Source organism: Mytilus californianus, unplaced genomic scaffold (genome assembly GCF_021869535.1).
Source record: "Mytilus californianus isolate M0D057914Y unplaced genomic scaffold, xbMytCali1.0.p SCAF_12, whole genome shotgun sequence".
NCBI classification, from domain to species: Eukaryota; Metazoa; Mollusca; class Bivalvia; order Mytilida; family Mytilidae; genus Mytilus; species Mytilus californianus.
In genome coordinates, this window is record NW_026262604.1 from 39,027,399 (window position 1) to 39,054,873 (window position 27,475).

Here is a 27,475-nt window from a genome sequence, read left to right on the forward strand (position 1 = left end):
GTATAAACTAAATCAAAAATATTTCTAGTAATAACATAATTCTATACAACTGTATTTCATTTTTAAATATATTTAGAAACACTTCAATTCAAATCTAGAGATGGTCAATGTAAACCTGTTTGTGGTGTAAATGAACAAGAAACAGGACCTTGCTGCAATGATAACAGATGTTGTGAGTCACCTAAGAAAATGACTGCTACTGTAATTCACAATGATTTAGACAATGAAAGGGTCGACGATTGAATGGTTGTTGGTTGTATAAGTCCAGTGGTAAATATATCATGCATGTTCAGGACGAGAACAAGTTAACAATGAATAAAATAGGTAGGTCTTGTAAATGAGGCCGTCAAGGGTAAGGTCGTGAAATTTCGACTGCCATTGGAAAACGAGGGTATATTATATTGGATAGGGACAGAAATTTGGCCTTGCAACAGGTCATCTACGGAACACTCGGAAGAATTTTTGCAAGGGTTCTTCACGTGCAGAGAGCGTGGCACTCTCTATACACGAGGCATCGGATTTAACGTCCCCATTCTGACGACGTGGCTGCGTACTTAATACATCCCGCACATCTAAACAGACGCCTCACTTCGGCGAGGGTTTTACTGCCGGTCGGAAGAAGACCTTTAGTGACCATATTGATATTCCCCAGTCACCCTTAATTTTATTTTAGGAATTTTATTTCGTCATGCTGACTTCCAGTATAAAATGAGACTTTAAAGGAAATTTAACATAAAAATCTCCTTCAATCAAAAGAAAGTAAAAGAATAAAAAATGTTTACTAATTCTTATAGAAATTAGCAAATGTTTTGACATTTCTATTGGATCGGCATTAAATTTAGCTTTAGAAGTTGAGGCCGATCTAACACTGTGTGAGCCAAATATCTTAGTGTCTATTCCTAAACGATTAAGGACCCCCTTAAACCATCTTGAAATTGTTTTTTTTTGTCACATGTTTGTGAGGTTTCATATAGCTTATCAAAATTGAACTTGAAGAATCACGCATGTTTTAACTACGAAACATATACTCTTTTAAAACCGTTAATACATATAATCTTTTATTTGGAGGATAAGTTTAACAAGTTAAAACTGGTTCCTTATAGCCTGGACGACTTTGTTTTGACGATCTGTTTAAACAAACTTATTTACATTATTTATACAAATAATATGAACTGACTGAATTCGAGTTGCATATGTCAAAGCAAGCAGCATATGTACAGTTTCTATGCACCGCAAACGATGTGCATATTATATGTCTGTTCAACAGATGTACAGTAAATATACATCTTTATAGTGCACAGATGTTTAGTTTATATACAGCTTTGCATATGTAAGTTTAATATACAGTTTTAAAAGTTGTACATTTTTATGCATCCTACGAAATGTGCATCTAGATTGCTTGTAATAAAGTAGCTGTGTAATAATATCTGTAGTTAATCTCATTAAACATTACGAAGGAAGAATTTCAGAAAATACTGTTTCTTTTATTAAATGTACAACCTATTTATATAATGTTGTTGAAAAGGTGTGTAATGACAAGCGTTGAAATAAGATAACATAGTTACCAACTGACCTGAGAGAATATCTTTTTTTTTTAAATATTTGATGATAATACCCCCATTTCTTCAGAACAATGGGTACGATGTGTTCATTCCTAACATCCCCACCATGCATCAGCTTTAAGGCACACCAAAAATTTGAAAATTAAAGTAATGATTCCGTCTAGGACTTTTAGGAAAAAAACATGAAGAAGACCAGTTTTGTACTGTCGTATTTAGGTATCAGAAAATTGTCTAATAAATGTAGGGAGTCGACTCGTGTTCTTTGAAAGTATTCCTATCCGAAATATTCTTCTCGGGTTTAAATTTCAAATCAATTAAAAGTTCATATAAACTCAATCAAGAATATTTCTAGTAATAACATAATTCTATACAACTGTATTTCATTTTTAAATAAATTTAGAAACACTTCAGTGCAAAGCTAGAGACGGCCAATGAAAACCTGTTTGTGGTGTGAATGAACAAGAAACAGGACCTTGCAGCAATGCTAACAGATGCTGTGAGTCACCTAAGAAAATGATTGCTACTGTAATTCACAATGATTTAGAAAATGAAAGGGTCGACGATTGAATGATTGTTAGTTGTTTGAAGTCCAGTGGCAAATATTTCATGCATGTTCAGGACAAGAACAAATTAACAATGAATACAATAGGTAGGTCTTGTAAATGAGGCCGTCAGGGGTAAGGTCGGGAAATTTCGACTGCCATTGGAAAACGAGGGTATATTATATTGGATAGGGACAGAAATTTGGCCTTGCAAAAGGTCATCTACGGAACACTCGAAGAATTTTTGCAAGGGTTCTTAACGTGCAGAGAGCGTGGCACTCTATACACGAGGCATCGGATTTTACTTCCCCATTCTGACGACGTGGCTGCGTACTTAGTACATCCCGCACAGCCAAACGGACGCCTCACTCCGGCGAGTGTGTTACTGCCGGTCAGAAGAAGACCTGTGGTGACCATGTTTTTATTCCCCGGTCACCCTTGGGGACTGGTCGGATTGATATCTTTTGAATTATTTGATGATGTTTTCGGATTACATTTATATATTAGTAATTTATTGATTGATTGTTGGTTGCCTAACGTCCAGTGGCAAATATTTCATGCATATTCAGGACGAGAACAAATTTACAATAAATACAATAGGTAGGTTCTGTAAGAGGGGCGTCCGGGATTAAAGTCGGAGAAATTTAGACTACCACGGGAAATGAGGGTATATTGGATAGGGACAGAAACTTAGCCTTGCAACAGGTCACTTACGGACCACTCAAAGAGTTGTTGCAAGGGTTCTTAACGTGCAAAGAGCGTAGCACTCTCTTTAAACGAGGCATCGGATTTAACGTCCCCATTCTGACCGGACGTGGCTGCAAATTTGTACATCCCGCACAGCCAAACGGACGCCCCACTTGAACAAGGGTTTTACTGCCGGTCGGAGGAAGACCAATGGTGACCATACTTCTATTCCCCAGTCACCCTTATTAGTAATTTAAAATTTTTGAATTTTAGGATGGTGTATTTCGGGACATCTTTAATGTTATATCTAAATGTGGGTTTTTTTTTACCGCACAAATGTTTTCAGTTAGTCTGCCTTATATAAATTAGGGTATACCGGTATTCCCGTGGCATATGGACTGAATATGGGTGCTTATAATTTGAGACGCCAACCAGATCCATGTCCCCGGGATTGCTCTTTCAGGAATTCATGCGATTGCTTCAGTTTGGGTTTTTTACCTTGATTTTTATGTACTAAATGGGTTTGAACATAGGTGAACTTCTGTTGTCTCCCATTTATAAATAACACGTACATGTAGATAAGACCTTGAAGGATGCAGATGTGTTTTCCTGAGCTCCTACTGATAATCATGGATTATACGAAACAAGTTAAATACCAATCAATACATTAATTTTGGTACTTTTATCATTCGAAAACAATAATCAAAAATGTCGTCAACAAGTGTAAGTTCAGAATTTAATAGTACGTTGGATTCCTGTTCTTTTTCGGACTCGGAACTTTCAGTGAATGAATCGTGCAATGCAAATCAACAGAAATGCCGAAAATTGATTGATTGATTGTTGGTTGCTTAACGTCCAGTGGCAAATATTTCATGCATATTCAGGACGAGAACAAGTTCACAATAAATACAATAGATAGGTTCTGTAATAGATTAAGGGATTAAGGTCGGAGAAATTTAGACTGCCACGGGAAATGAGGGTATATTGGATAGGGACAGAAATTTAGTCTTGCAACAGGTCACCTACGGACCCCTCAAAGAGTTGTCGCAAGGGTTCTTAACGTGCAAAGAGCGTGGCACTCTCTTTACACGAGGCATCGGATTTAACGTCCCCATTCTGACCGGACGTGGCTGCATATTTGTACATCCCGCACAGCCAAACGGACGCCCCACTTTAGCACGGGTTTTACTGCCGGTCGGAGGAAGACCAATGGTGACCATACTTCTATTCCCCAGTCACCCTTGGGGGGAAATGCCGAAAAAATAAGAAAATACTCCAAAGCCAAAACGTAAATTAAGCCAAGCTCATGCTAGTTTCAACAGTGGAATTCTACTATCTTCAACTCCAGCCAGTAGTGCTGTAACTACATCAGTTCAAGGTCAAAAAGATGAAATAAAACAATCTACCACTAGGCAAAAACTTAAACTGAAAATTCGGAACAACCGAATCGATAGAATTTCCGACAATATCTTAATTTTGGGAAGTTCAATCACTAAAGGAATCAAAACCACTGATCTAAATGATAATGTATACGTTAACACTAATCGTGGTGCTTTAGTTTCTGATATTGAAAGAAAGATTGAAGAAATCGATTTATCACCGTTTTCAACAATAGTTCTACAGTTTGGTGGAAATGATGCGAAATTATCTGTACAAACTTTCAAACGGAAATACAAAAATGTTATCCAAAGTGCAAAAACCAATGGAATTAAAACTGTCATTATCGGGGGATGTTTACCAAGATCAAACACAAACCTTGACAACATCAATAATGCCCTCTATGAAATTAGTATAGAGGAAAATGTCACATTTATCAACCATTTGGATAACTTTGTTTTGCGTAATGGGGAAATAGTGCCAGGCTTGATACACACAGATGGTGTTCATCTAACAAATTCGGGAACCACGAAACTAATTGATAACATTAACAAAGTAATACCTATTAGAAATGTCAATCCGTCAGTGCAGCCTTATCAAACGTATGACAGAAATACATGGGACTCCTACTGTTACAACTGTGGATCAAATTATCACACTTTGTCAAACTGCAAACATGATCAAAGGATCAAATGTAACTTTTGTTTTCGTCTTGGACATAAAGAGATTAATTGCTGGCACAAACACTCAGCATGAAAAATTGGCAAAGAATGTCAATCAGATCGATCAGATAACATATGTATAAAAAATACTTTTGAAGTACTTCTTACAATTGTGTGTGATGTATGTCAAAATGATTGTTTTGATTGTTGTTGTAAACATGTGTCTTCTATAAACATGATTAATGAAAGTAACCTTACTAAGATCCACCAGCTAAATATAAATAATATTAATAATTCTAGATCTTGTAAAAATAAAAGGATTAATCACAACCCTGAATCTTTAATGAACACAACAATTAGACAAAATAAAACTATTCAAGATTATACCAACATTTATTGCCACTCCAAAAAAGGGTTAAAATTAACATGCCATAATATACAACATATTTTACCTAAAATTGATGAAATAAGGGCTAACTTTAAAAATCTTCATAAATCACAGAGACCAGATATCATCGGTATGTGCGAAACATTTTTAAATGAAAAAAAATGCAAGCAGGATTCAAATGAGATCAATATTCCTGGCTACAGCTCTTCTAATGCAAGAAAAGATAGAGAAAGCAGGCAAGGTGGAGGCTGGATAGTTTACTTTGATAACAATATTAAATATGAAAGACTAACTTCATTAGAAAGTGAAAACATCGAAACTATGTGGTTTAAAATTTTCCCAAAACATAATGAGTCTTTTTTATTATGCTTTGTATACAGACCACCAAACAGTCAAACTTCCTGGTACGATAATTTCGAAAAAGAATTCATAAATGCCCTCTCTATAAACGATAATATTTCATTGATGGGTGATTTTAATATTGATTATATGAAGACCCTTCCTATTAGATGGTCAAATTTTATTTCAACATTTGGTCTTCATCAAATGGTTATTGACCCTACTCGAGTTACTTCAACTAGTGTCACATTGATTGACCATATTTATAGCACTAATCCAACAAATATTATCGATGTCACAGTACCATCTTATGCCCCAAGTGATCACTATCCCATTAGCTGCACTGTAAACAGATTTACTAAGCTTATCAAGGATAAATCTGGTTCACATTTAGAGATCCAATACAGAAACTTCAAAACATTTAATGAAGAATTGTTCTTAAATGATTTGTCTAAACAACCATTTAATGTTATACATGAAATAAGTAACCCAAATGAAGCAATTGATATGTGGTATTATCTTATTGTTAATGTTTTAGATAAACATGCCCCTGTTGTAACCAAACGGATAAAAAATAAATATCAACCAGAGTGGTATACAGATGAAATATGCAAATCAGCTTACCAGAGAGATTATTATCATAAAAAGAAAGATACGGATAATTATAAGAAATATCGGAACCTAACAAATAAACTGATTCGTTCTTCAAAATCTAAGTATTTTATGGATGCCATCAATACTGATAAAAACTGTAAAACTCTATGGAGACATTTAAAAGATCTTAACTCTACAACGAATCATGATATTGATATGATAACATACAAAGATAAGAATCTTACGGATAAAATTGACATTGTAAACTGCTTAAACGATCACTTTAGTTCAGTGGGAGAAAAACTTATTCCACATCCCCATTCTAACTTTGAATCAGAGAAAATAAAGTTATGTGAAATCCAAAATTAATGATAACACGTTGTTTTCACTGTATACTGTCTCAAATGGTGATGTCTTTAAATATCTCACAAATCTAGATATTAATAAATCAACCGGGACCGATGGAGTTGGCCCAAGAATATTAAAAGTATCAAAATCAATAATTGTAGATTCTCTTACTCATATTATAAACCTTAGTTTATGTACATGTATATTTCCTGATATTCTAAAGTATGCAAAATTAACTCCAATTTTCAAAGCCGGTAATAAGGATGATCCTAACAATTATCGTCCTATCTCAATTTTACCTACAGTGTCCAAGATTTTTGAGAGGACTGTGTTTAAACAATTATATTCATTTTTCACTAAATACAAACTACTAGTACAACAACAATCTGGATTTAGAGAAAAACACTCATGCCACACATCACTTATCAAAATAATTGACAAATGGTTAGAAGAATTTGACAAAGGCAATTTCACTGCTGTTTTATTTCTAGATTTTAAAAAAGCATTTGATACTGTTAACCATAACATCTTATTATCGAAACTTAATTTATATAGATGTGATGATCACTCTGTTAAGTGGTTTTCATCCTACCTTTCAAATAGATTGCAAAAGGTTAAAATTGGAACAACTGAATCAGGATACAATAATGTAACATTCGGGGTCCCACAAGGTTCCATATTAGGACCTTTATTATTCTTAATCTATATAAATGATCTCCCGTTTACATTAAAACACACAGAGTCTGAACTATATGCTGATGACACAACTTTGCATATATCGTCTAAATCTATTTCAAACTTAAACTCTTGTTTAAATAAAGACTTTGAAAACGTAATTGAATGGTGTGCTGAAAACAATATGATAATAAATAACAAGAAGTCCAAATGTATGCTTATGGGATCTGAGAGAAAATTTGAGAATTGTAATGATGTCTTGTGTGTATTATCGCAAAATCAGATTTCATTTGACAATGTTGAAGTAGAAAAACTTCTTGGTATCCATATAGATTGATTGATTGTTGGTTGCTTAACGTCCAGTGGCAAATATTTCATGCATATTCAGGACGAGAACAAGTTCACAATAAATACAATAGGTAGGTTCTGTAATAGATTAAGGGATTAAGGTCGGAGAAATTTAGACTGCCACGGGAAATGAGGGTATATTGGATAGGGACAGAAATTTAGCTTTACAACAGGTCACCTACGGACCCCTCAAAGAGTTGTTGAAAGGGTTCTTAACGTGCAAAGAGCGTGGCACTCTCTTTACACGAGGCATCGGATTTAACGTCCCCATTCTGACCGGACGTGGCTGCAAATTTGTACATCCCGCACAGCCAAACGGACGCCCCACTTTAGCACGGGTTTTACTGCCGGTCGGAGGAAGACCAATGGTGACCATACTTCTATTCCCCAGTCACCCTTGGGGGGAAATGCCGAAAAAATGTTGAAGTAGAAAAACTTCTTGGTATCCATATAGATAAAAATCTGTCATGGTCAATTCACATAGATAAAGTATGTGAGATTTTTTCAAGCAGATTATACCTGCTAAATAGATTAAAACGATACTTGCCTCGCAAAGGTCTTATCCTTTTTCACAATAGTTACATATTACCAATAATTGATTATTGTTGCACCATATGGGGTTTTACCGCAAACTGCAACATTGAGCGGATTCATAAGCTGCAAAAGCGCACAGCAAGATTAATTTTGAATAAACCTTTTGATTATCCATCAATATCAATGTTTAAAGAACTGAATTGGATGACCATTTTTACACGGATAAAATATTTTCAAGCCATTTTAATGTTTAAATGTATGAATGGACTAGCGCCAGATTATCTTACTAGTAAATTTACTGCGTGCAGTGATCTATATAGTTATTCTCTTAGGTCAACAACATCTGGACATCTTCATTTACCAAGGCCAAAGTCTGAATACTTCAAAAAGACTTTTCAATATTCTGGTCTAATTATTTGGAATAGTTTGTCAAATGTTATAAAGGATTCAAGTCATATCGAAAGCTTTAAGGCGAAATGTGCTAATCTTTTTTTCACAAAACAAAATGAGTAGACAAACTTTTTTTTTTCTTAGGACATTCTTGCCATGCTAGTTCTACAGTCTGTTTTCATGCTTGTGAATATAAATTTGTAATTGTGTACATCTCTATTGATTATTGTGTTATATGCATTGATTGTTATATGTATTAATTGTTCATTTTAATGTGTGAAGGCCTCGTGTGAGATTAACAATTGTATGTTAAATGAGTTACCTTCGTTAAATAAAGAATTTATTATTATTATTATTGTACTATACGAACGATTTGTTTGTATCACCAAGATACCATGCACATTTATTATAACATACAGGTGATTCTTAACATATCTTTTGTTCATCAATAATTTGTTTTATCAAGAGGCATTTCAGATCCAAACAATAACCAAGTATATTGCAAGTCTGAGAGAATTTCTAGTAAGAATAAAAAAGATTTTCTTAGACTATTTCTCCTTTCTTACAAGAACCTTGTACATAAGATGACAATTTTGTTTATGGGACCGCGGTGGATGAATCTACATGACCCAAATATAAGTATATTTCTACATATATAAATGTACCTTCATCAGGATGAAAACTTAAAAAAATATAGATTAGTACACTGATTGACCATTAAAAGTTCTTTGAATGCAAGATTCAGGAGCCATGTGTGTAGTAACAAGCTACATCTGTAAAGACTTATTTGCATTCAGAATTACTATTTTCTGCTGGCAAATAAGGCATAACGTTTATTATGCAAATTTTTAGGTTCTAATATTTTACATGTGTCCCCATTAACATGTGTTAACATTTATGTCCACGTAGTTAATCTGCTTACATTCATGTCATATTTATGTCCACGTAGTTAATCTGTTTACATTTTTGTCCACGTAGTAGAATGTGTTTGTGAGTCGCACAGGTAAATAGAAAAATAAATTTGTAGTTTGTGGTATAATTTTGCTCTGTGAAATGAAATCTGGCATGTCAAACCAATTTTTATCAATGTTTCAAGGTCTAGTTTACGGTGAGCTATAGCTTCAGTCAGAAAAGCATTAATGCAGCAGATTGTACCATCAAATCTTGGATCTGAACACATCACCCGAGATGTTATTGATGAAGACATCAGGCGTTTAGCTCAATCTTTTTTTCGAAACGTTGACAAAAAATCAGGCAATAATAGTGTGATGGCACATACATTTATATCGAAAAGAGCAACAACTTCGTTTTTCAGAGACGATCATACAGCATGCACAAAGGGAGACCATTGGTTAAACCGATAGTTAAAGTGTCAACATCAGGATACTTCATATCTGTTCTTGGACCATACTTTGCTGACTCTTAAAAACAATGATGTCTCAATTCTTCATCAAATACTTAAGAAAAACGTTGACAATAGATTAATGAAGATGACATTTTATTGTTGATAGACGATTTCGCGACGCAACAGCATCCCACAGGGTGACTGGTATAGAAATATGGTCACCATGCAGTAAAACCCTCGCCAAAGTGGGGCGTCCGTTTGGCTGTGCGGAATATACAAGTACGCAGTCTCGTCCGATCATAATGGGGACGTTAAATCCGAGCCCGATTTTCTTCCCGAACGGCCTCTAATACAGGAACTACCTTTTTTATTAATGTTACTTTGTTCTAGTCCTGAACATGCATGAAATATTTGCCACTGGACGTTAAGCAATCAATCAAAGAAGACTCACTACCTCTCCTAAAGGCCGTTGGTATTCAAAGCGAGATGCCTATATTTCAAGTTAAGGTCAAAAACAAATGTCTACAGAAGATGAAAACTTGAGCAGATTGGTTACTAAGGTTAGTTATTAATTTTTATAATCAATTATTAGTAATTCATATTAATATATCATCATTCTGGACAATTCTTTAAAAGACGAAACTGCTATGAAGCACTACAACAAAACAATCGATGAAGGCCTTCATACATATACCACAGGCAATTATGCTTAAAAATGCTTAAATCAATATTAACAATTTTAATACAGTTCGCCTTATGAGCAGGCAGGACTTGAGGTAAATCCTGTTATAAGGTTGTTAAACTACTAAACAAAAATTGCAAGTAAAAAAGGTAACATTTCATGATGATTTTTTTCTGACTTCATCATGCATACATGTAGTTAGCTCGCTTGATGTTTTGATACAGTCGGTATCAAACACGAAAATGTCATTATTCTATCATTTTTCATTTAATTTCATACTGGAATATATAAGCCTTATTAGCGTTCTTCATAATAATCAACTGCCAGGGGTCTTATCATGGGAATACAATTGCTCACCATCCAAAAGTTAATCACCTCATAGTTTGTAGAAACCAACTCTTTAGAAAGGAAATTTGTAAAATGGGAAACTGCAGAATCGTTGGATGAGTTTCCATTTATTGGTGAGGATGACCTTAGAAATCTAACATGTGGATAATACCAACTCAAACTTAGTCCTAGCTACATTCAAGAGTACTTGAATGGGAGTAGCGAGATTCTTATCTTCAAGGAGGCCCGGTGATTAATCCGGGTCTAAATACAAAGCAGGCATACATCATCAAAAAATTACATTTTGTGGATTAGATATATAGAGTCTTCTGTGGTTTCATGGTATTGCAAGTGTCGTCCGTGTATGCTCTCATACTGTTGCCTTTATGTGGTATTTGGGTTATGCTAGGCATAATGATCTATCTAAATGTAGTGTTAGGAAATGGGGCGAATATTTAGAGGATGATTGCATTGTAGATCGGAGTGAATCAGAGACCGACGGCAGTGTTATGGAAGAATAAGTGTGGTATGTGGGTCTAATGGTGTGTGTGTCGGTGTTTATTCTCAATTTCTGATATAATTAAAACTTGAAACTTGAAATCTCATTTGTTTTCAGAGAATTCCTTGAGAATGATTATTTACAGTATATACAATGTATCATATACTTTTATTTATTTACAATATTGTTTATCAGCTTACATGTAGTTATAATTTATATGTATTTGAAAGTGTGTATATGGGTCATTAATAAGTTAGACTAAAGATGAATGCATTTAATTCAATAAGACCTACTCCCCAATGGTGACTGGGGAATAGAAATATGGTCACTACAGGTCTTCTTCCGACCGGCACTAAAACCCTTGCAAAAGTGGGGCGTCCATTTGGCTGTGCGGGATGTATCAAGTACGCAGCCACGTCCGGTCAGAATGGGGACGTTAAATCCGATGCCTCGTGTAGAGAGAGTGTCACGCTCTCTGCACGTTAAGAACCCTTGTAACAACTCTTTGAGGGGTCCGTAGGTGACCTGTTGCAAGGCTAAATTTCTGTCCCTATCCAAAATACCCTCATTTTTCCGTCCTGCAACCCAGTTGACCTCTATTACCGGACCTACCTATTGTATTTATTGTGAAGATCATTGCTGATCATTTTTCATTTCCCCAGTCACCCATGGGGGGCATACCATTGAATAATGTTAAGACTTTTGTTTTCCTTTTAATGATTCTGTACAATTTGTACCCAAAAAGGCAGGTAAATGCCAAACTAATTTGAAACTAGGTTTTTAGTCATCTTCAGGCATGACAGATTGTTAAGTTTACATAATATCACTAGACTATATATTCGAAAAGTTATAAAAAATGTTTCCATTAATAGGTGATTTCTAATGATTTTAATCAATTTCTATTCGAAAAATGTATAAACAAAGCCAAATGCTTGTTTTTTTTATATTTTTTTTTTTTTTTAGTAACCTCAAAATGTAGAAATATACCAAAATATCAAAACTGAGCTATCAATGTCAATGTTTGATAGTCTGTGATTAACTTCTCCTTATATAAAATCCCAAGACTTGATACATGTATATTGAAAAAAATATATTTCCTAGGTATCTTTGTTTCAAAGTCATTTTTTTTTTGTATCACCAAAGTGCTATTAAGTTAGAGCAGTTTGTGGTTATTTTCACGAAAGTTAACAAGAGTCTTGGGAAAAGACCCAATATTTGAAGGAGTTTTTTCTTCTTCACAGAAATCCCTAAAAAAACAAAAAATATACCAGAACATAACGGATTTAAATCATTATAGATCCAATATAAGATAAATTAAAAACATTTTCAATACATCCATTATTTTTAAGGAATTTTTTGATATGCTACCCCAAAAATGAAATAAAATACCAAAATATGCTTTATTTGAGCTTCTCATCTTAAGGCAGGTTACTGGATAGTAATGTTGACTTAATATTAAAGCCTTACAACTAACACAAAAGAAAATATTTTCAACAAATTCGTGATTTTCAATGACTTTTGTTAGTTTTCTACCCCAAAACTGCATTAAAATACTATAGTATGTTGAATATCAGCTTCTTATCTTAAGACACGGTAATTTGTGGTAATGTTGACTTAATATCTTACATAAAGAGGTAAACAAAAAATTCCGAAATTCGTGATTTTAATGAGTTTTCGATTTTCTACCCCCAAAAATGCAATAAAATATCGAATATACCCTCATTTTCCCTAGGCAGTCCTAATTTTCCTGGCCTTAATCCCGGACTGCCTTTCTTACAGGACATACCTAATGTATTTATTAATAATTTATTCTTGGCCTGAACATAAATGAAATATTTGCCACTGGACGTTAAGCAACAATCAATCAATCCTGTTTATGCTAGCTTAATTTCTGGTCCCAAAATCGTTCTTTTTAAAGGTTTTATAAATTCCAGTATTGTTTGCTTTTGAGAGTTTCGGTTGAACTTGACAACTCTGTTGATGCATTCATATGCAGTATGGGTGTACGTTTAAGGTGGGGTATCCTAATCCATATTTGGATCTTATTTCAGTCGACATACATGATTTTGGTTCCTTTTTAATGTCTTTCAATCCATGTTCCAGTCATTTTTAGGTCAACGTTCCGAAGGAACTGTGCGCTTTTAGCCATCACTTGGCGTCCGTCGTCGTCGTCCGTCTTGTGTAAACTATTTCAAACATCTTCTCCTCTTAAAACTACTGAACCAATTTCAACCAAACTTAAACTGAATGATCCTTAGGGTATCATAAATAAAGTATGTGTTTTATTTTCTGTTTCGGCAAAAAAAACATGGCCGCCATGGCTAAAAAGAGTTCTATCAGCCCTGAAATTTTCAGATGAATCTCATAACCCATAGAAGTATGGTCACCATTGGTCTTCCTCCGACCCGCAATAAAACCCGTGCTAAAGTGGGGCGTCCGTTTGGCTGTGCGGGATGTACAAATTTGCAGCCACGTCCGGTCAGAATGGGAACGTTAAATCCGATGCCTCGTGTCAAGAGAGTGCCACGCTCTTTGCACGTTAAGAACCCTTGCAACAACTCTTTGAGGGGTCCGTAGGTGACCTGTTGCAAGGCTAAATTTCTGTCCATATCCAATATACCCTCATTTCCCGTGGCAGTCTAAATTTCTCCGACCTTAATCCCGGAAGCCCCTATTACAGAACCTACCTATTGTATTTATTGTTAACTTGTTCTCGTCCTGAATATGCATGAAATATTTGCCACTGGAAGTTAAGCAACCAACAATCAATCAATCAGTCATAACCCATTGTTGGGTTGCTGCCACTAAATTGGCAAATTTGCAGTTTTTGGTTATTATCTTGAATAGTATTAATGATAAAGATAAACCGTAAACAGCAAATATGTTCAGCAAAGTAAGATCTACAAATAAGTTGAATATGACCAAAATTGTCAAATGTGTCCTTAAGGAGTTATTGCTCTTTTAAGACAATTTTTCACAATTTGTTCATATAGTTTGCTTACTTTTAAAAAATCTTCTCCTTTGAAACTGCTGAATCAATTTCAGCCAGACTTGGCCTGAATGAGTTTCAGAGTATCTAGTATAAATTTTGTATTTTATTTTCTTGTACGTCAAGAAACATAGCCACTAAAATGTATTTCTTTACTTTTGAAGAAAATATAACAGATACAAATTACATCTCAATGGAATTTTTAAGCCACTCATTAATATATATTAAAAAGCAAAAATAATCATTGATGAAAGATTTAAGCAAAAAATTACAGGTGAGCGATTCAGGCTCTTGAGAGCCTCATGTTCCATTTTACTACCTCAAACTTAGATGGTAAATAAACTAATCATAGATACAATCAGTCAATCCAGGTATTAAAATTTCATGTATTTGTTTTCCAATGATTTCTTCCATATAAAGTTGTCTTACATGTAAGTTCTTTTTATATTAAGTAATGGTTATTTGGAAATATAGATTCCACCACTGCATCAAGTGTGTTACGATATTTCTCCACTTGAGACAGTTGAGCTTTTTGATTTATTAAAATTTAACTGTTGAGAATGAAGAAATATCCGAATACACGAGTTATAGTGGTGGAATCTGTTTCTCTAATGATTTTTAGACGATATCTACACAAGGTTTATCCTTCCTTTTCAAAGATTTGCAGAAAGTTGTGACCCCCAAGGATGACTGGGGAATAGAAGTATGGTCACCATTGGTCTTCCTACGACCGGCAGTAAAACCCTTGCTAAAGTGGGGCGTCCGTTTGGCTGTGCGGGATGTACAAATTTGCAGCCACGTCCGGTCAGAATGGGGACGTTAAATCCGATGCCTCGTGTAAAGAGAGTGTCACGCTCTTTGCACGTTAAGAACCCTTGTAACAACTCTTTGAGGGGTCCGTAGGTGACCTGTTGCAAGGCTAAATTTCTGTCCATATCCAATATACCCTCATTTCCCGTGGCAGTCTTAATTTCTCCGACCTTAATCCCGGACGCCCCTATTACAGAAACTACCTATTGTATTTATTGTTAATTTGTTCTTGTCCTTAATATGCATGAAATATTTGCCACTGGACGTTAAGCAACCAACAATCAATCAGAAAGTTTTGTTCGTTATATGTGACGTGATCAGGCTTGGTCGCCCTTTTTCATGACGTCACAATAGGAAATAAAGAAGAAACCAAGAAAAGTTGACGTCATAATTAAATTTCGACCAATCATTTGCCGAGAACAAAGTTTTCTCTAGAGATGAGAATATTTTTTGTGAAAAAAGCATGAAAATTAGAGAAAGGTGTTATCTTTCACATGGATGTCAGCGAGCAGGTGATGGGCAAATGGTAGGCAGGAATAAAAGAATGTTTTCAAATTGAGTTCTCAATCTGTTTCATATAGTACTAAAATCTTGTTCAAAGTAGGTTTTGACCTTATCGTAAATGATGGCAACATATAGAAACTGTCATGTGTTGGCTGCTGGTGGATTAATACTGGCCCTATCATTACTGGTTCATGTTTCTTTTTTTTATGTTCAAGCATTCTTTTTCTATAAATACTTAATGTCACATAAACATTTCCAATGATGAATGTTGTATATAAATAAAGGCAACAGTAGTATACCGCTGTTCAATAGTCTTAAATCGATTTAACTGAATCAAACCCGGGTCACAAACCAAAACCGAGCGAAACACATCAACTATCAGAGGAAAACAACGACGCCTTAAATGCTGAAATTAGCGTTATTTGTACAATACCTTTCAACTCCTTTTAGCTGGTTGTCTTTTGCTAGAAAAATAATGAATTCTGGAACCATTTCTATATGTCTTATGAATTTGATTTCCTCTTGCTCGCAGAGTAATTCTTTCTAATATTCGGTCAATAGATTCCTTGCGTTTTTAATTACAAAAAATGTATTTACTTGCTGCATATCTCTTGCCTTCTGCGAACTTGATGTCAAATTTTCAATCCCTCCAGTTCTTTCCAATAATATGAGAAAAACATCTGTTGGTCTTTCGTTCGTGTTCAATTCTCAAACTGTATATTTTACAGTTTCCTGTGTTCTTTTGTACGATTTGTTGTTTTGCTTTCGGTTGCCATGTGGCTGAACTAGGACTGCATGTTTTTAGTCTATAGTTTTTTTATTATTGCATGCAGTGCTAGCAATGATTTCCCTAAAACAAGTATTCAGTACGTAGGTGAAACTGGACGATATTTATCTAAACGCACTCAAGAACATCTGTATCGTTTTAAAAGACCCAATAAATTCAAAAGTATCATTTATCAACACCTTAAGAAGAACAATCATCCTATTAAATATTTAGCAGTTCAACCTTTAGAAGTAGTAAATAAGCAGCCTGGTGAATCTCATTCAAAGTTTGTACGATCGCGGAAAATAATTGAATTAAATTGGATTAAAAAATTACAGACAGTCTACACTCTCGGTCTTAATGATAATATCATGGGAATTGGTAATATATCAAGAACCGATTCTGTTAACATTTTGGATATAGTTTCTAAAACTGTTCGTAAAAACCGTTCTCATGGTCGTAGAAAAAATCGCAATCAAAGAAAATTTCGGACCAATCATACCACTATTTCGGACCTAATTTCTATTTCAAAAAACAACGGCAGACATTATCTGTTAGCAAAGCTCTGTTCATTACCGGTTAATAAGTTAAATAAAATTTTAGAGGATTGCAACACAATTTCATATAGCAGTCCTAAGTATGAAATCGTTCAAATTATGATGGCATATTGTTATTCTAAACTGTTTCCCAAAATTGATCGCCTTGAAGATCATAAAAAAACAGTTTATTAAAATAAAGTATGTCAATAAAGGTTTTGATTTTGTAAATATTGCCGGTATTTTTAACGACCATTCTGTTAAAGAACAAATTCCGGGATATTTTGATAATACTGAGCTCCCTCTTATTTGTTATATTTACAAGAAATCTACCCGGAAATTTGTGTTTAATTATAGCCAATTGTGTAAAGATGTTAATATCAGTGAAAATACACCTACTTCATGTAATTGCAGTAATTCCGAATACATTTATGGACCCATTTCCCATGTTATAACAGGAGATCTTAACATCGTTCAAGACCGAGAGTTAAAATCATTCCTCAGTAAAGGACCTAAATATCGTCCCCCGTCAATTATTAATTGGAATGAGTGTCGTAATATCATCCACGACTCACTCCATACTTACTGTTTGAAATGGATAAAACGGGAAAAAGCTGACAAAAAATCTTTGGACTCTTTTTTAAATCAGTAATGAACATAGTTGATATACGTATTCAACATTTTAAAGAACATTTTACTCTTAACAATAACCACAATAAACCTATTTCTCGTATCAAACATAAACTAAAAGAACTAGCCAAGGAATTTGTTTTTGTCCCGGCCGATAAAGCTGCTAATAATATTATTATTGTTTGACGTAAATTTTACATTGAGGTTCTGAAAAAAGAAATCACCAATTCACCAACATTCCAACTGACTCCATTTTCAGAAAACGACATCTGTAACAAACATAAACTTTTAGCTACCGCTTTACAAGCAGAACCAAATACAATGAAAGTCCCAACTATGTATTGGCTTCCGAAGCTACACAAAACACCTTACAAATATAGATTCATTTCGTCTTCAAGCCATTGTTCCACTACTAAATTGTCTATTCTTCTTACCAGTACACTTGGTACAATCAAAAACCTGATAATAAATTGTTCAAATAAGGCCTTCGAAAATAGTGGAATTAATTACTTTTGGAGTGTCAAGAACTCGTTGGAAGTACTTGATAAATTGCATGCATATATTGGTGATTTTGAATCTGTTCAAAGTTTTGATTTTTCTACCCTATATACCACATTGCCTCACATTCTCATTAAGAAAAAATTCACACACCTTATTAAATGGGCATTTAAAAAGTCAGAATGTGAATATATATGTTCAAACTCTTTTAGGTCATTTTTTAGTAGCAATAAACAAAAAAACTATGTCAATTGGACATGCTTTGATACTATATATGCCCTTGAATTTTTACAAGATAACATTTTTGTTCGCTTTGGAGATTCCGTATATCGTCAGGTTATTGGAATTCCAATGGGGACTAACTGTGCACCACTTATTGCGGACCTTTTTTTGTATTGCTATGAGTTACAATTTATGACAAAAATCAGCAATGACCCATCGAAACAACATCTGATACACAAATTTAATAATACTTTTAGATATTTGGATGATATTTTGGCTCTCAATAATGACGACTTCAGTATGTATACTAAACAAATTTATCCTGTTGAACTTACTTTAAATAAAGCTAATACTAACAATGACCACTGCCCTTTCCTCGATCTTGATATCTATATCATTAACGGAAAGCTTAATACTAAAATATATGATAAAAGAGATGATTTTTCATTTCCTATCGTTAATTATCCATTTTTAGATGGTGACGTTCCCTTGTCACCATCTTACGGTGTTTATATATCTCAACTTGTATGATTCGCTCGTGTATGTAACAATGTTTTAGATTTAACGAGAGAAATTTATGTATTACTGAAAAATTATTACACCAGGGTTTTCGATATCACAAACTAGTCAAAACATTTACTAAATTTTATCATCGGTATAAGGACATCATTCGTAAATAAAGCTCAACATGCAGACTTTTTATACGTTCAGGTATTTCACATCCAATTTTTTATGGAAATATTCTTTATAAAGCACAAAAATGTCAGTATTCACCTCTGAAGCTAACAAAACCTTTAAATAGACTTATTAAGAAGGGATATAGTTACGATACTGTTGTCAGGTCATTAAAGATTGCATATTTTGGCGTTAATATTGATTCACTTATAGGGTCTTTGCATCGGCACTAAACACATTTATTTAAAAACCAGTTGTTGGCATGACACGGGTTATGTTCTTCTCATATATGTTATGATGGTATGATACTAAACCCCTAACGGGAAGGATTGTGCCTGATATTCATATGATGAAGACATAATCTTTCAATCAGTTTAATTGAAGTCTGGAGCTGGCATGTCAGTTAACTGCTAGTAGTCTGTTGTTATTTATGTATTATTGTCATTTTGTTTATTTTCTTTGGTTACATCTTCTGACATCGGACTCGGACTTCTCTTGAACTGAATTTTAATGTGCGTATTGTTATGCGTTTACTTTTCTACATTGGCTAGAGGTATAGGGGGAGGGTTGAGATCTCATAAACATGTTTAACCCCGCCGCATTTTTGCGCCTGTCCCAAGTCAGGAGCCTCTAGCCTTTGTCAGTCTTGTATTATTTTTAATTTTAGTTTCTTGTGTACAATTTGGAGTTTAGTATGGCGTTCATTATCACTGAACTAGTATATATATTTGTTAAGGGGCCAGCTGAAGGACGCCTCCGGGTGCGGGAATTTCTCGCTGCATTGAAGACCTGTTGGTGACCTTCTGCTGTTGTCTGTTTTATGGTCGGGTTGTTGTCTCTTTGACACATTCCCCATTTCCATTCTCAATTTAATATAAATAAAGATATTGGTTTAAACAAGTATTAAAATGGACTTATTCACGTACACCTTCTAAGGTGCGCTCGGCTTTAGTGGCTCAGCACGAGGTTTTTTAGATAATAAACGCTAGCTCATCATAGACAAACAAGTGAGTAATCTATGTTTACAATTTTATAACGAAAACCTTTGAAATAAAGTCTGGGTTTTTGCAAAAATCTTGGCTTTATTTACCACCAAATCCCCATTTTCTATTAAATGCACCCCCAAGGGTGACTGGGGAATAGAAATATGGTCACCATTGGTCTTCCTCCGACCGGCAGTAAAACCCTTGCTAAAGTGGGGCGTCCGTTTGGCTGTGCGGGATGTACAAATTTGCAGCCACGTCCGGTCAGAATGGGGACGTTAAATCCGATGCCTCGTGTAAAGGGAGTGCTACGCTCTTTGCACGTTAAGAACCCTTGCAACAACTCTTTGAGGGGTCCGTAGGTGACCTGTTGCAAGGCTAAATTTCTGTCCCTATCCAATATACCCTCATTTCCCGTGGCAGTCTAAATTTCTCCTACCTTAATTCCGGACGCCCCTATTACAGAACCTACCTATTGTATTTATTGTTAATTTGTTCTCGTCCTGAAAATGCATGAAATATTTGCCACTGGACGTTAAGCAACCAATCTATTAAATGCAATACAGTATTTAACAGTATTGCATTTGAAAAACATTCCCCTTATATTTTTATTGTTATGATATTGTAGCTCTTTGAATGTTTTGTAATAAGCAGGCCTACAGAAGGGGTCATAAGCCTTAAAATTGGCAGTCTTTTATCTCCATCATAATATTCCAGATGTTGTCATTTAAATTTGATTCTCTGCTAGGCACGGCGATTCAATTGTATTTCATGTTACTTTACATGAACTGTTCAATGACGATCGACTTGAGACATCCTGTAACTGTTCCTCAAATTGACAAACCACTGTTTGCCACTGGACATTAAACAGCCAACAATCAATCAATACGCCTCCCTATCCAGCTAACTGGAACAACAGACTGACGTGAAGTATCTCACTCATACCATGTAACAGTAAAATATAGTCGGAATAAAGTTGCTAACTGATTCAACTATTTGTCCAACAGTCCTTTTTCATTTGAATTTTTAGTTTTTTGAGCCAAATTTGAGATAAAAGCCTATCTGGATGATGGCCGTCTTTAAAAAAGGTGAAGATTGTATTGTGATTTAAGGACTATGCGTGTGTTGCGGCAAGTTCTCTTCCTGGGTTGTGTAACAAATTCAATTTAAAATTTGGTGATACAGAGTTAACGGAAATATTGAGATCTTTAATTTTGAAGTTGTGATTGTCTATTTGGTGTCTTAGATTAGCGACTTGATCAGTGCATTTTGCTGGGTCTGTGTGCTTTTATGCTGTTTCCAGAGCGAGATGCTATAAACGGGTATATTCAGAAAGGTGACTACAGAAGAACTGCATGGAGCGAGAATATTGACTATTTCATTGTATTGATGAATGCTATTGTCAATGGAGCTATTGTCTCCTGATGATAGTGAGATCCGTTCCTTGTTGTCTGTTTAAGATGACAGGTCGCATGTACCAAGGCAAATATAAAGATGAACGGAGATTCTTTTTTGTTTTTGATATTGTCTCGCAACCATGTTACTCTTTTCTGCTGCTTTAGCTCCCTCCTTTACACACCACTTTATGTGTTGTATTGATAATGTATCGGATTGATTTATGAGGTAATTATCCTTGCTATCTGATAGTGATACGTTGGTACGGATTTTTACTCCCCTCTCTGGACTTGTTTTTTTTGTTTTTGCTTGTCTGTTTAGTTTGATTTTTGTGGATGATTAAGTTAAATTAAACAGTAAATCTTTCCGATTTTTTACAGCTGTGCTTAAGAGGACAGTAGTGTGCCTGGAGAACAGGTAGATATAGAAAAAGAAATATAACTGTGGTGAACAGCGCAAAGGACATCCACCTCTGAATTGGCAAGAGCGGCGTACGAAGCAGTGAAGGAGAGCATAGAAATATGAAAGCAATTGGAAAAGAAGATGAACAAGTTTTTGGTCCATGTGATTTTTTAAAGAAACGAAGCTACCAATATGTTGTTCAGTTGTATCTTGGTATTCAGTCCTTTAATTTAATTGGAAGGTCAATCAAAGTGAGAAAAAAGGAGATGATACACAAAGAAATAGAAAATCCGTCCTCCAAACTATAATGTCAAATTAAAATCGTCATTCAGAGGTCAACTCAATGTCTTTAACATTGTGGAAACGTGTGCAGCGAGCTCTGAATAGTATAGCGATACAAATCATTACAAGAACAACACTAAAAAACTAAACACGTATATTCTGTGTAGCTCGAATGACACATTTCAGGATTGAATAAAATTGATCACATGACATAATTTTTTCAATATATTTCATAAACAAGTGTAATGTGTATTCGATCTGCGGTACAAAAAGAACATCTTCGACACAAAAAATGCATTGAAACCTGAATGACTTCGATGAAACGATGCAAAATTCGCTGACGTTCTGTTTTGAGGTATTGGAACTTTCCTAACATGACAAAAGTAATTTTAAAATATTGATCACCCGATTTGTTTTACAATCTACTATTCAGGAATAATTTATGGCACGAAAATATATTTGGTAAAACATACATGAAAGATCCCTTACAATAGTTGCTTCGTTACAAGTTCGACCAGATTTATAGAAGAGAGTATTTCGGTCGAACGGCAAACAATATAATAACTCAAATAAGATTGTGCAAAAGTTAATCTGGTTATTCAAATACAGAGAAATGACATTTAGTGTTTGGATTGAACGACAATTGTCACAGGTATAATGTCAAGTGAAATGCATATGTACATTTTACCATGCTCTTCTTTAATCAAATGATAACGCAAGTGATTGCCATCATGTTACATCCGCCGTCTTCAATTGCTATACTCAAAAAGACCCAAAGCTACGCTAAAACACTGAAATAGTTTTGATAACCTGAACGCAATATTCCTTAGGTCTCCACCCCTGGTACTCTAATTGTAAAGTTAAATTAAAGTTCACGTAAAATTGGTTTAGCCCGATTGCATTTTATGAACCGAGGTAAGGCAATTTTCGTGAACTCTAACCGTGCTAATCCAATTTTACGTGAACCCTATTGATTTTAATTACTTCAACCGGTCTAAACTGAACATAGCTTACTAGGGATGGGCGTAGTGTTTAAAAATAGTGGCCTTTAATAGTTACCACCCGAGTAAGCTGAGTAAAGTTTAACCCGGTAAAAGTAATAAAAATCAATAGAGTTATCGTAAAATTGGTTTAGACCGGTTGAAGTATTAAGTCCATGCTTATCAGGAGTGGAGATGGGCACAAAATAGATGAATGGGAGACAAGAGTAAAAGGAGATAGAAAACAAATTCGGTAACAAAAAGGTTAACGCGCGGGGAAAAGTGAAGGGTGGTAGAAGAGGGAATTGAAACGTGAGAGAAAAGAGAACGATTGAAAGGAGAAAAAGACAATAGCCCGGTTCCGTCAGCTCGATAGAACGCCGAACATGCTGACCTATTTGTATTTAGGTATAGTAAGGTCTTTAAATTCTCTCAGTCCCGAGAAGACGGATAAAAAGAAATGAAAAATAATGACTTTCAAGTACCGATAAACGTTTTTGATTCTTGATCACATTTTACCTTCGTTCAGTTGAAAGAATATCCATGTTTTTGATAAGGGAGCAACCCTTTGATTTTTTGAGGAGGGGGTGTTTGGATAAATTTGTATTATTTCTAACTTTGTTCGGCGAAATTTCTGCACTGCTTGTGATTATGCGGCTAGCCAATTCCCTTCATATTGTACATGGATTTAAATCTACTTTATTGAATGGTTTCCTTGATGAAATACATTCAACTTCTATATCTTTACACTTTCAATTATGTATGAATGTGTAAAACCATTGATGATATAGTGAGATGATAAATGGGCGATAACATCAAGATATAATCAGTGGTTGATGCCTTTAATATTTGTTTTTTTTTTTTATCTAAATCGGGCCATTGGTATACTCGTTTGGAGTGTTTTACATTTGGCCATGCCAGGGATGCCTATTATACGGAATAGGTTTTGTTCATTCTTGAAGGCTGTAATATTACCTATGAATGTTTCATCTACAATGGACCTCAATTGGTCTCCGGTAAATATATATATTTTGTCTTATTGGCTATCGTATCACGTCTGCTTTTTTTTTCAGTAAAAACTTAAGTTAATTGAGAAAATAAATTGGCTGGTCAATGAAAGATCCTCTACTTGGTAACCCCAAAAATAAAATAATAATTTCTGCAGTTTGTAATACATTGAAGATACATGTACTTAGTTAAATAGAGGGAAATAAATTAGCTGGGTATTTATGCAATGTAGGTTCTGTACTATGTTACCCAATTTTGTGTTTTTTCTCTACTTTCATTGATAATTATGTAATGTCTTATTTATTTGACTATTTAATGCAATACTTTAAAACTAAGAAATTTCGATCAGTCAATTTATGATTATTTGTATATGCTTATAAATGTAAATGAACTACAGTGTACCTTTAGATCAGTTATTGTCAAACAGAATGGAATTCATCATACGTTGAACCTTGTGCAGCTCTGTGTTGCGATTCTGTGCAAATACTGATTAAATAAAGCCTATCGTTGTTGCCTTTGGTGATATTTTATTACATTTTGTTTTATCTGTCAAGGAATCTTGGAGCACAAAATACAACATAGTATGACATTCTACGCACAGTTTTTCAGCAATTGAACTTCATTTTAAAGTGATTATATCTTCGCATGATTTGCCAATTTAAAGCACCTGGTTTTTAATATATCATGCTTTGCAGATAAGATTTGCATCAGTTCGTCTGTTGTAATATTTCTGACAAAAATGAACTTTATAAGTTCTCCAGGTGACATATCATCATAATTCTGCTGTTTCACTATTTCTGTTTTCATAAGTTCATCTACTGATGTGTTCAACTTAGGACAAAGTAGACTGTTTCGTCGACTTCAGTACTTGCCATAATTGGGTGACCATATGGCGATGCAGAATGTACATGTACGAAGCCACATCCGGTCAGTATTGGGACGTTGAAGCCTCGTGTAGAAAGAGTGCCAAGCTCTCGGCAAGTTGAGAACCGTTGTAAAAAATTCTTTGAGGGGTCCGTAGATGGCCAGTTACATTGCAAAATTTCTGTCCCTATCAAATGTACCCTCAATTTCCAGTGGCAGTCTTAATTTTTATGACCTTCATCCTGAACGGCCTCTATAACAGGACCTACCTATTTATTGTTAATTTGTTCTCGTCCTGAACATGCATGAGATATTTGCCACTGGACGTTAAGCAACTAACAATCATGCATTCAAACTCGACAAACTGTAAAAATAAAACCGCTATTTTATTCTTCTGTATATGGCTGGGATCTGTCAACCTCCATTCAGTCATTCAATTGTGTATTTTTTACGTGATTAAATAATAGGATATACTCCGATTTTTGTGGCAGTTAGACATGTCAAGGGGGAATAGTTTCTATCGGCTGCTGTTTTAAATAATGTTAAATTATTTTTCTTTAATGGGTTACTTCACTGCATTATATAAACGTGAGACAAATTTCGTCTGTCTGATAACATGTTTGAATAATTTTCCGGCTCTACTTTCAAAAGTATCGTCACATCTCGTTAACAACACGGGGAACTTGGGAGTATATATATATGGTCACTTAATGTCTTCTTCAAACCGGCAGTAAAACCCTCGCAAAAGTGGGGCGTCCGTTGCAATGCTAAGTTTCTATCCGTATCCAATGTGCCCTCATTACAGGACCTTTTGTATGTACTGTTTTGTGTTTTTTTTTCGTCATGAACATGCACGTTATATTTGCAACTGGACGTTAAGCAGCCACCAATCAATTAAATTTCCGAGGGAATATTTCGTGCTACAATATTGGGTTAAATATCAGCGATTTCAATTCTGACAACTGATAGAATTGGGAATCCAAATTAGTTTTTAAGTTTAATATAACGACCTAAATACTTGATCATCCTGTTCTAAAACGTATTTTTGTTATATTTGCTGTTAGCTGAAGTCTTTAACATAGGTATTGTTGATCTTACATAACACACGTTTAACTATCTTGATAAACACGTGTTAATTTCCATGTTGGACGCCAGACGCGCGTTTTGTCTACTAAAAGACTCATCAGTGACGCTTAATTCAATAAAGTAGAAGACTACTGAGAACCACAAATTCTGAAAGGGTTTGCCAAATACAGATATGGTTAGCAAGCTATTCCTGGTTTAGAAAACCCTGAGTACTTGGAAAAATACAAGTCAATTTACAATTATAATCCTATTGATGATAATAAATGACAACACAGAATAGCTGTCTACTAGACTGGTCATAACCTCGGAGAGGAAACCCTCCAACAGTGGCATCGACCTATTGGTTGTTAATAAGCTAATCATAGATACCAAGCTTAAAATTGTATACCCCAGACAGGGTTCTTCGGTACTTCATAAGTATGGTTGTATAATTTGTTACGTCCTTGAAATGTACAATTCTAACTTTCGTAAACAACATGAGCAGATTACAAATTACTGTTTGATTTTCAAACTGACAAACCTTGTCACATATATAATAACATTTAAAAATAACTGAACTTGTTTATTTAAGAGCAGAAAAACAAAATATTTAAATTGCTATTTGATTTTCAAACTGAAAAAACCTTGTCACGTACATTAAGAACATTAGCAGTTTATAAATAGCTGGACATGTTTATTTTTAGTGTGAAAATAAATACCTTTAAATTATAATAGAAACTTTCAAATATAGGAACAATAGGTGACACATAGGCGGGTATTATAAGATTGTCATTATTTGATGTAATTATAATATTTTTCATCTAAACAAATTGTTTACCCCTTAATTATATTAGTTTATAGACTATATGTTATACACAAAACACTATACAAGTCTCAGTTTAAACATTTGAAGAGACCGTTATTGACGAAATGCTCATTAAACGGAAAATATACTTGCTGGCACACTTGAATGATTATTTATGCTTTATGAAAGCACTATGTAAGGTAAGTCATATTCTAATAAGAGCCCCCAAGGGTGACAGGGGAATCGATAAAGGAAGGCAACAGTAGTATATAAACTCATCATAGATACCAGGGATGAAATTTTGTATTTGCGCCAGACGCGCGTTTCGTCTACAAAAGACTCGTATACCGCTGTTCAATAGTCATAACCCCCAAGGTTGCACGTTAAGAACCCTTGCAACAACTCTTTGAGGGGTCCGTAGGTGACCTGTTGCAAGGCTAAATTTCTGTCCCTATCCAATATACCCCTATTTCCCGTGGCAGTCTAAATTTCTCCGACCTTAATCCCGGACTCCCCGATTACAGAACCTACCTTTTGTATTTATTGTTAATTTGTTCTCGTCCTGAACATGCATGAAATAATTGCCACTGGATGTTAAGCAACCAACAATCAATCAATCAATGAATCAATAGTCATAAATCGATTAAACTGAAACAAATCCGGGTTAAAAACCAAAACCGAAGGAAACACATCAACTATAAGAGGAAAACAACGGAACAACATTAACCCTGAACTGCTACAAAAACATACGCCAATATACAT